The sequence below is a fragment of the Vipera ursinii genome, assembly GCF_947247035.1.
Source record: "Vipera ursinii genome assembly, chromosome: 1".
In the NCBI taxonomy this organism is placed as follows: Eukaryota; Metazoa; Chordata; class Lepidosauria; order Squamata; family Viperidae; genus Vipera; species Vipera ursinii.
Genome location: NC_139512.1, coordinates 334,639,044 through 334,649,463, shown reverse-complemented (window position 1 = coordinate 334,649,463; position 10,420 = coordinate 334,639,044).

Sequence of the window (10,420 nt, the reverse complement as noted above, 5' to 3'; positions counted from 1 at the left end):
AATAGGATGGGAGATCACCAGGGGACAGCAAAAGGACAACAGGTCTGCTGATGGCCAAGTGCTAAGGCAGGACTTCCCTCAGACCCTCCCTCCCTCTTATTCCAATCTCCTTCCTTCATTCATTCCTCCCTCCCTCCTTTTCATTCGCATCTCCTTCCTTCTTCCCTTCTCTTTCTTTCTACCTGTTTCCCTCCTCACCTTCTTTCCCTCCCTCCCTCTGTGCCCAGGAAGGGAAAGGGGAGGGGGCGAGGTTGGCAGTGCTTCTCTCAAACAGTAAGAGAGTTGGAAGAGACCTTTGAGATCTTTTGTCCAAGACCCTGCTCAAGCAGGGGATGTATTGTATACCATTCCAGACAATGGAATATCTAATCTCTACTAAAAAGCCTCCAGTGATGGAGCATCCACAACTCCTGAAGGCAAGCCTTTTCACTGGTTAGTTGTTTTCACAAGTCCTTAGTTCTAGGCTGGTTTTCTTCTTGATTGTAGTTTCCATCTATTATTGCCTTCTAATGCTTTGGAAAATTCTTCCCTGTGGCAGCCATCAAATATTAGAACATTGCTATCATGTCACTACCCCTAGTACTTTTCACTAAGCTAAAGGTAAAGGTTCCCCCGCACATGCGTGCTAGTCGTTTCCGACTCTAGGGGCCGGTCCTCATCTCCGTTTCAAAGCCGAAGAGCCAGCGCTTGTCCGAGGACGTCTCCGTGGTCATGTGGCCGGCATGACTAGATGCCAAAGGCCCACGGAACGCTGTTACCTTCCCACCGTAGTGGTCCCTATTTTTCTACTTGCATTTTTACGTGCTTTCGAACTGCTAGGTTGGTAGAAGCTGGGACGAGTAACAGGCGCTCACTCTGTTATACGGCACTCGGGATTCGACCCGCCAAACTGCCGACCTTCTGATCGACAAGCTCAGCGTCCTAACCCACTGAGCCACCGCGTCCCTAAGCTAGACACACCCAATTCCCACAAACATTTGTCACATGTTTTAGCCTCCAGCCCCCTAATCATCTATGTTTACCATCCATTTAGACCAGATGGTCCCCCTGGTTTGGTTTATAGAACAGTGGCCTTGAGCAGAGCCTTCTCAGAGATAGCACCCCAATTATAGAACTTTCTTCCAAAGAAAATATGAACAGTGCATCCCTCACCCGTTTAGAGGCAACTCCAAACACTGTTCAGCCAGGCATATGTAGAACACCACTACATTTTATGGTCAAACATCACTAAGTATATTACTACTAATATTTGGGCCCTTCTCAGCCCGGCCCCAGCACCTGCTGCTTTGGTAGCTCTGTAGGCAGAGTTTCTCTGTCAAGAGGAAAACTTTGCAGCTCTGCCTACAGAGCTACCAAAGCAGCAGGTGGAGTTCAGAGGCTCAGGGAGGGAGGGCGCTGAAATGGGCAGTCGGGCCATTGGCAAAAAAGCAACGCGTCTGAGCAGAAAGCAGCCTTGGAACAAGCGGGGCAGGTAAGGAAGGAAATCCTTGCTTCCCCCAGAAACTGCCTTTCTTTCCTTACCTGACTCCCAACCCCATGCTGCTTCTCCTTCGCAATCTGCCCCCGGCTTGTGCAAGGAAACAAAGGAAGTTTTTTGGGGGGGGGAAAGGTCAATCAATCAATTCCAACTTCACGATCTTTCACGAAGTTTCACCTCCACTGATCTAGAATAATCATCCTAGAAATAGAAGCAACCTATATTTCAAAAGCAAACATTCTCAAACAGGGAATGATATAATTATATGCTGGAGAGCAGCTGATTAGAAAAGACTGTTCTAGAATACATAATACGGCCATGTATGCTTGAAAACACATTTTGGGAGAAGTGTTAATCTACAGCAGTACCTCACTGCCTTTCATTAAATTAATCTTTTTAAGGTTTCTGTACAAAATGCCACTGATTTAGCAGTCACATTAATTTGAATGAATGGATTCCATCAATCAATATTGTTTCCCCAAACTTGCAAGGAAGAGGAAACCAAACATCATTATTAGGAGACCTTTCAGGCACCATTCATTTCTCCTACCAAATAGAAAATTAGAGATCAGACAATACAAGTGCCTTAATAGATTCACATCAAAAGAGATAGTCCTTCAGGCCTACTTGGCCAGATAATTTTGAATTTTAAAAGCCTCAATATTTTGAACTGTATCAAGACCAAAAAAGAGCCAGCCAGTAAAAAGGACCAAAGAATTTTTTTTAGAATTTTTTTTATATAAATCTATGAAAGAAATGATAGCAAAGGATTTTTGCTGCTGTATTTTGGAATATCAGAAATTTCCAAAAGTGTCTGGGTTTTGAAGACAGAACATATATAATATGTTATAAGAACCCATTCTTAATCTCAGCAAATAATTAGAAATATATAAAATATGATGATATTGAAATGTTCCAGATCTAAAACAAGGTTTTAAGGTTGGATCATTTGTAGTAAGATTGGGATAGCACATTCCAACTTTGACATTTGGGATTATATTTTACCTTTTTTTCTCTGTTAGGGAATATACTTCACATTTTTCTTTCAGGGGTTGAAATATTTCACCTTCAAAATGTTTTGCACACCTTTCCCTTCCCTAAACAAGTTAGAGACATTGACATCAAAATAGATGAATTCACCTGGCATTTTTTACTAATTTCTCATATGGCCTCAATTCACCCTAGGATGGAAAAAGTGACCTTCAATTATTGCAAGAGTTAATACAGGTCTTAACAGTTTATCGGTATGCTACTTTGCTACTATGTTTGATTTCAGGTTAACCACATACCAATTATAAACAGCACAGTTATAGATTTGCAATGGCAATGAATTTTGAAACTAGAATCAGTTCAGTGCCATTGCAAATCCATATTAGAATTATTAGAAAACAATTCTCTTTTAAAAAAATTTTTTTATTGATTTTCTAATTTTACATTTAAATATTTAAAAAGCAATGTGGTGGCTGAGCTAATCGATAATTCAATAACATACAAATATCTTTAGTACAAGTCTCAAGCTACTACATTATTTCCTCTCTTTTCCCCTTAGTATTTACTGTCTCATGTTTAAACTAATACAATGTTTATTATATCAATTAAATAAAAATAATTTTTTTACATTTATCAATAATTTTTAGTTTGTACATATCTTGGTTATTTCAACATTCAATCTTTATAAACAATCATTGTCCTAATTAGTTTTTCCAAATTTTTAGTTTCCCATTAATACTTAAGTTTAACATTTAATATTTATAATTTCCAAGTTTTAAATGACCACAAATCCCTTTATTGTAATTCATCACAAAATCTAATATTCAGAATACACGTCTTATCTATTTAAATATATTCTATTTCTCACCATCTTACATCAACTAATAATGCAGTATAACATTCTTGTTTTCTATTAATTTCCAAAATATCTTAAATTTAGTAACCAAAATTTTCTTATTTCAACATTAAATATTTCTTTTTTTCTCTTAATGTCTACTATCTCATATTTAAGCTAGTAATTATTATAACAGCTAAGTAAAAACATATTTATTAATCAGTAGATTTTTAGCTTATATATATCTTAATTACTTTTACATTCAACCTTTATAAACAAATCAATAGTTGAGTTTACCTTTTAATATTTATACTTCCAAGTTTTAATTGACCAAAGTTTTCTTTATCTCAGCTCATAACAAAATCTAGTTTTCAAAGTACTCATCTTGTCTATTTGAGTATGTTCTCTTTTAATTCTCACTAATAAGTCAAAACCCCAATTTTCTTCAGCCTCATTCTAGCTTTCTTTGCCAGCTCGCCTTCCATGTCCGTGCTTCTAAGTCATCCAAATAGATCTCCCTGTGTTATTATATATATTGTTTGAAGTAGAAAAGACCATCTGGTCACCATTTTTTGGAAGGAATAACAAATCCTCTATTTTTCCACCTCGACGTAGTTGTCCTGAAATGTTTATCTTCCCTTCTGTCTGTTCTACTTGATCTTCAGGTTTTATATAGAAAGTCTTTTTCTTTTTCCATGTTGTCAGTCTCTTTTCTGTGTTTTCCATTAACTGTGTTTGTTGATCAATTGAATCTTCTATCATAGTATTTAATTGTTCCACTTCTTCTATTATATTCTGTGTAGTTGATTCTTTAGTTGTAATCAAAGTTTGGGTTCGTATATCTGGGCTGACATCTTGTTCTTTTCTGTAGTTTCTTATTTCATCAGTAGCTGTAAGAATAGTTTTATAAATTGTTTTCAACATAAAGAGAATCTGTTCCTGATCTTCATCCATGTTCTCTTAGTGGAGTGTTAAGTTAAAAGTTTTATAATCAGAGAATGAAAATAATTTTGTCACTGAGAACAGAACACAGCTGGGCTTCTCTCAGCTGATATCTGTCAAGGTTGCAAAAGTCTTATTCATAGTCTGGGTATCGAGCCAAGTCTATTTTAGAGGATAACAAATTGTAATATCAGGTTTAGCCACAAGATGTCACCCATACCATTTAGGGTTGGTTTTTTTAAGTCCAAAATTTTTACAATCTTTTTTCCAATTTTACTTTTTTTTTGTAGGTAGAAACCCAAATTTTCAATAAGAATAAAAAATCTTTTAGTCCACAAATTTTAAAAGGATAAAGCTCCAGTTAGAATCAGGTTATTCTTGCAACGTTTTAAACTCTCCTGGATAGTCAGTCACACTGTTTTTAGAGGGTGGAATAGAATCTCCCTTCCTTCTCTTACAGGGGGAAAAATACTTTGGGCAGCTTATACAGGTGGAAAAAATAAGTAGGATTGAAGAGAGGTAAATCTCGCCCAGTCTCATCTGCACTGCTTTGTAGGTGCCTCATGGCAAGTTTGACTTGGGCTGTCAGCAGCCTAGTGACAGGCCATATTTCTATAGTCGGTCTTCCGTCCGCCGGTTTGGAGGGCTGCCCCGGATTGAGCGGAAGGGCTACCACCCTCCCGCGATCAAGCAGGGATCCCCTCCTTGCTGGTCGCCCCTACAGGGCGACTTTTGACCCTTTCCAGGGTCCCCCAGTGATGCGGAATCAGACGTGGAACACGGAGCTTGCCTTCCAAATGCCTGCAGCAGCGGCAACAAACTGGAAGTCCAGAAAATAATTATTTTACCTTCAGTCTTTTACAATAAAAACCTAAATACACTTTAAACTATGGCTCCAGCTAACAATAGACTTGATCAGGCAGCAGCTCTTTAAATCCAAATTTATTAAGCAGCCTTGGCCAAATTGTTACAAAGGTTCATAAGGACTGCATATTGCTCAAACATCTACATTTGCGGATCTTAAGGCCACGAGATATCTCAACCACACAAGAGTATTTCCTTCATGAATGTAGGAAATGCCAAAGACAAGGGAACAAAACTAGTCCTGTTTCTTAGGAGCAAATAGGCTACTGCTCACCTTTTCTCCTCCCGGCTAAGCCATTTGGCTCTGCTTACCTTACTGGTTATGTGCTCTATTCCTGAAATAGAATTAATGAACCGCATAGGGGCACCTAATTGTGAGACAGGCAGCATATAAATTTAATAAATAAATAAAATTTTATTTATTTATAGCTATAGCTATAAGAGGAAACACAAAGCAAACACAGACATGAGTTAATGTGTAATAGTAACTATGGTTTGTGTTTCCACAGTTTTCTGACCAATCACAGAAGTCTGATTTCATATATTGCACAAAGTAATAAGCTCTGTACAACAAACACCAGTAAGATTTAATATTTCATTTATTCATGATCACACAGTATTCAGTTTCAGAGCTACCAACTAGCCAATGTAGTTCTTTATTCAATGAAATGGCTTCCCTTCAATTCAATTTCTCCTAGGAAATCCCAGCAGAGAAATAGTAACATGTGAACTGGACTTACATAAGATGGCTGCAAATACTGATTGAGCAATCAAACCCAACAACTGTATAGCAATGAGGCCACATCAGTGTAGAAGAAGGTATCGAAGGTACGGTATTCTTTTGTAAGCACTGTACTGTAAATATTTTGGATAGGTATCAGAAAATACAACCATCAGATCTGTAGATAACACAAAGATAAGCAAGATAGCAACAACTATCAAATCAACTGACACTATCAAGCTTCAGAAGGATCTTGACAAGTTAGAACAATGGGCAGGAACCAGCAGTGAAAAATGCAAAGTCTTAATAAAGAAGGAAAAATCACAAGCATAAGTGGATGGGTGAAACCATGCTGGATATTTTCAGGCATTTTTGCTTTGCAAACATTTCTTCTTCACAACAGATCATCATATACTGCCTATTAACTTCCTACCAGTATTTGATTATCTTAAAATTTCTCCATCCATTTATCTATGCCGAAATTCTATGCAAGCAATTGTTCCAGCTCTTCACCATTTATGTATACCGGTAATTGACAAATGTTCACTCCATTTTCCCTGTCAAACATAATTACTCTGATCTTTGATAAGATTTTCTGATCTGTACTTCTTGCTACATCAGACAAACAAACATTTCCTGCAAATTGCTCAAATTCTCAAGATGGATTCTTAAATACTCAAGTACTAGTATATTGCGAATAATAATTCACAACCAATTCACCTCTACCATCACTGTAAGATTTCATATGCCGTATATTTATCCACAAATTGATTAAACAAAATAATGGACATCACACATCTTTTAAAACTCTCTGTTCAATCCTGGATCATTAAGCGTTCCATTTATACATACAATACACATTTAATCATACATTCCTATCGCACTGAGAAATCAAAGAAGTTGGTTCCACAGCTCCATATATGTGCAAAACATTCTATAATTCAAGCACTTCGGGGCACTTTTTATAAATCAATCATCATCCAATCAATTGCATCTCATATTTACATAGTTCTCAATGACCTTTGAAGAGCCAAAATGTGATATGCACAGATAGTACTGTAAACTGAAGTGGACAAGTGTTTACAAGTGTTTACAATCTAACATTGGCAACTTCAATGTACCTGCTGGCAGCCCTGTATTATCATCATTCCCCTTGATGTAATGTCTCCCAAACTCAGTGAGTATTTCTCTCAGCCAAGACAGTTCCTTTGTGGCCTCAGGAAAAGACACAGCTCCTTTAGAAGTTGCCGACAAGTAGAATTAGGGTGCCCACGAGATGTATCCAAATATTACAAATATTTTATCATACTTATTTTTCATTCATTTCATTCATTAGTTTGATCACTTTACATTCTAAGTCACAATTTTCTATGTTACCATTATTATTGATTATATACAGATTACCAGATGAACACAAAGTACTGGTTTCTGTTGCCCACCATGGCTTTAATTCAATTGGGAAAATGTGACAATCCTAGACCAGGCCAAATTCTAAAATGCCAGGGAATTTCTAGAAGCCTGGCACTGACAAATCAGCCATCTATGGACACATTAAAAACAACTATAGACTGCAAAAGAGACAATCAACCAGCCCAAAAAAGAAAAAGACTCCAGCACCTCCCCAGCACTCAAATCAGCATAGATTAACTCCAAGGTCACTTTCAGACCAACAATCAATTAAGCAATACCCCAATCAAGAAACTGTCCAAGAGCCATAAGTAAACAGCCCAACCAAAGAATCCCTAAGACCACCCCTACCCACCCAGACAGGCAAGACACCAGAATGTAAACTGAGAGCAAACAGCACTCCTTACTAGCACTGATGTTACCTAGTTAGGGTAATGAAATGTCTGCAAGAAAACAAGCAAGCTCAGAAAGCACCAAGGACCCCTCATCATGGCTGTGTTTTTTTTAAAAAAACCTTTCATCTTATAATTTTAAGTAAGACAGAGAAACTCTATATTGATCAGTCTTAGTTATCCTGTATCACGTTTAGCATTCTGTTCTTACTGTACTGAAAGTATTAGTAATTTCTAGCACATTTGACTGTATGTCACAAGCCTAACGTAGGCCCAGTTTTACTCCAAGATATTCACACTATTTTATACAAGCTAAGATTACTACTGTGGAGTCTACCTAAGAAGCCATTGTATTGTTGCCATGTTTGCACTACTGACATACTCTCTGTATGTATTAAGGAAATTGAAAGATTTTCACAGCTTCAATAGGAGTACATTTCCTGGGTACAGTAGGCTGAAGCAACTGTTGTACATGAAATCTGAAAAGACAGAAAGACAACACTGAGATTCAATGGTTTAGCATATTAAATCATTTGAATCTCCTATAACAAAGATGTGAAATACAGCAAATGAAGATCATATCTGAAGATGGCAATGCTTGGGCTGCAAACCTTAGCCTGGATTTTGTTAGTGTTTGAATGATAGACCTCCAGGGAATACTAGGCCTGCATGGTAGACTGGGAAATTGGCGGGGGGTGGGGGGGGAGAGAACTTCCTGGAAAAATGCACTAACAAACCACTGAGGGAAATTGTACATTAGAATTCTAGACTGTAGTTACATAAAAATTAGCAATGACTTCCCTCAGGTTCACAAGATGAGTCTAGTAAGGTTTCTAATAATTTATTAAAAGCATGGTGGTAGTGGTGGTGTTCTACTGAAAACCATTACCTCTTCTGAAAATAAGTTCATACATTTAACTAAATATATAAAAGATATAGATATCAACAAAAAGATTTGGGGTTTGTTTTCTACTACCACTGATTTCCACAATGACTCAGGTGCACAGCCAGATCTTCTGATCTATTAACAGTTCTACAACAAAAACTCCTGGGAAAAGATCTTTCTCAATTCCAGGAACTAACTGGCACTGGGAAGCCTCCTGACTACTCCAGGAGAAAAACGTTTTACACATTTTCTGGACCTGACATTTTTTTTAAAAGGTAACTATAATTTCTTGTGTATGTTTTATTTAGATATAACTAGTGAGTATTTGTGTATTTCACTGACAAAATAACAAAAAGCTAATTGCCAATGGAAGAGTTGGGAGTCAAAGAAGCTCCGAGAGGGAATAAATTAATTCACTATCATCCTGTTTAGTTCTAAAAGATCAGTATATCAAATTATTTCCTTATGTAAATGCAAAGTATTAGTACCGCTTTATAAAACCCTAGAAAGACCACACCTGGAATACTGCAGCCAGGTTTGATCACCATATCACAAAAAAGATGTTGAGAGTTTAGAAAAAATTCGGAGAAGAGCAACTAAGATGATCAAAGGCCTGGAGACTAAAACATATGAAGAACAGCTGCAGGGGTTGGGTTTGGCTAGTCCAGGGGTAGGCAACCTCGACTCTTTTATGACTCATGGACTTCAACTCCCAGAATTCCTGAGTCAGCATAGCTGACTCAGGAATTCTGGGAGTTGAAGTCCATGAGTCATAAAAGAGCCGAGGTTGCCTACCCCTGGGCTAGTCTAAAGAAAAGAAGAAATAGGGGAGACATAATAGCAGTGTTGCAGTATCTGAGGGGCTGCCACAAGGCAGAGGGGGTTCAGGTTGTTCACTGGAGCACCAGAGGGAAGGACGAGAAACAATGGTTGGAAACTGATCAAAGAGAGAAGCAACCTGGAATTAAGGAGAAACTTCCTGACAGTGAGGACAATCAACCAGTGGAACAGCTTGCCTTCAGAAATCATGGGTGCTCCATCGCTGGAGATTTTTAAGAATAGACTAGGCTCTTTGGTACTCTGATGGTACTGGACAAGACTCAATTCTCCGTCCATTTTATCCCTTAAATTTTCATTCTCCAGTACCTTTACTTCTAATATAGAGTTCTTTTGACTAAGATCCTTCACTTTTTCATCCAAACGTTGCACACATTCAGCCACGCTTTCAACTGTAGACAAAATGTCTACCCTCATTACATTAAACTTCTCTTCCACCCTCTCCTCCAGTTTCTCCAGTTTCTCCTCCAGCTTTGCCATCTTATCATCCATCATTTCTGACATTACCTGGGATTGCTTTGCAAAGGCATCTTGTAAGTCCTTAAGCGTCAATGCCATAGGAGGTGCAGGAGGAAGCAAAGCTTGCAACGATGTCTGTTGCACCGGGGAAGTTCCCGCACTCCGAAGAACTTTAGAGGAAGATTTAGCCGCCATCTTTCCCCACTTTCACTTGTTGCGTACTTTCACTTTAAAGCTATAAAGTCCATTGAGCTAGGGAGTAAAAATAAAAATCCACTTCGCCTTGACCTCCTGTACCGCTCTGCCTGCTCCTTATTACTCCAAAGTCTTTCCTTTGAGAAGCCTTGAGAATTTTTTAGTATATATGCAAGAAAAAAAACTTTTAAGTGACAGTCCTACCCAAAATGCAGCATAACTTGGGTACCTGGTGCATATTATCCAGTCTACAATCATGAAGTTATTATTGTATAATTAAAACAAAACTTCATTTAATTGCATTTTCAAACCTGTGGCTCTTAGTAGTCTTTTTAATCCCCTGTAATATATTCTGTGGCATGCTGCAGAGTTGGGTGTTCTCTCCAATACTGTTTACAATCTACATGAAGCTGCT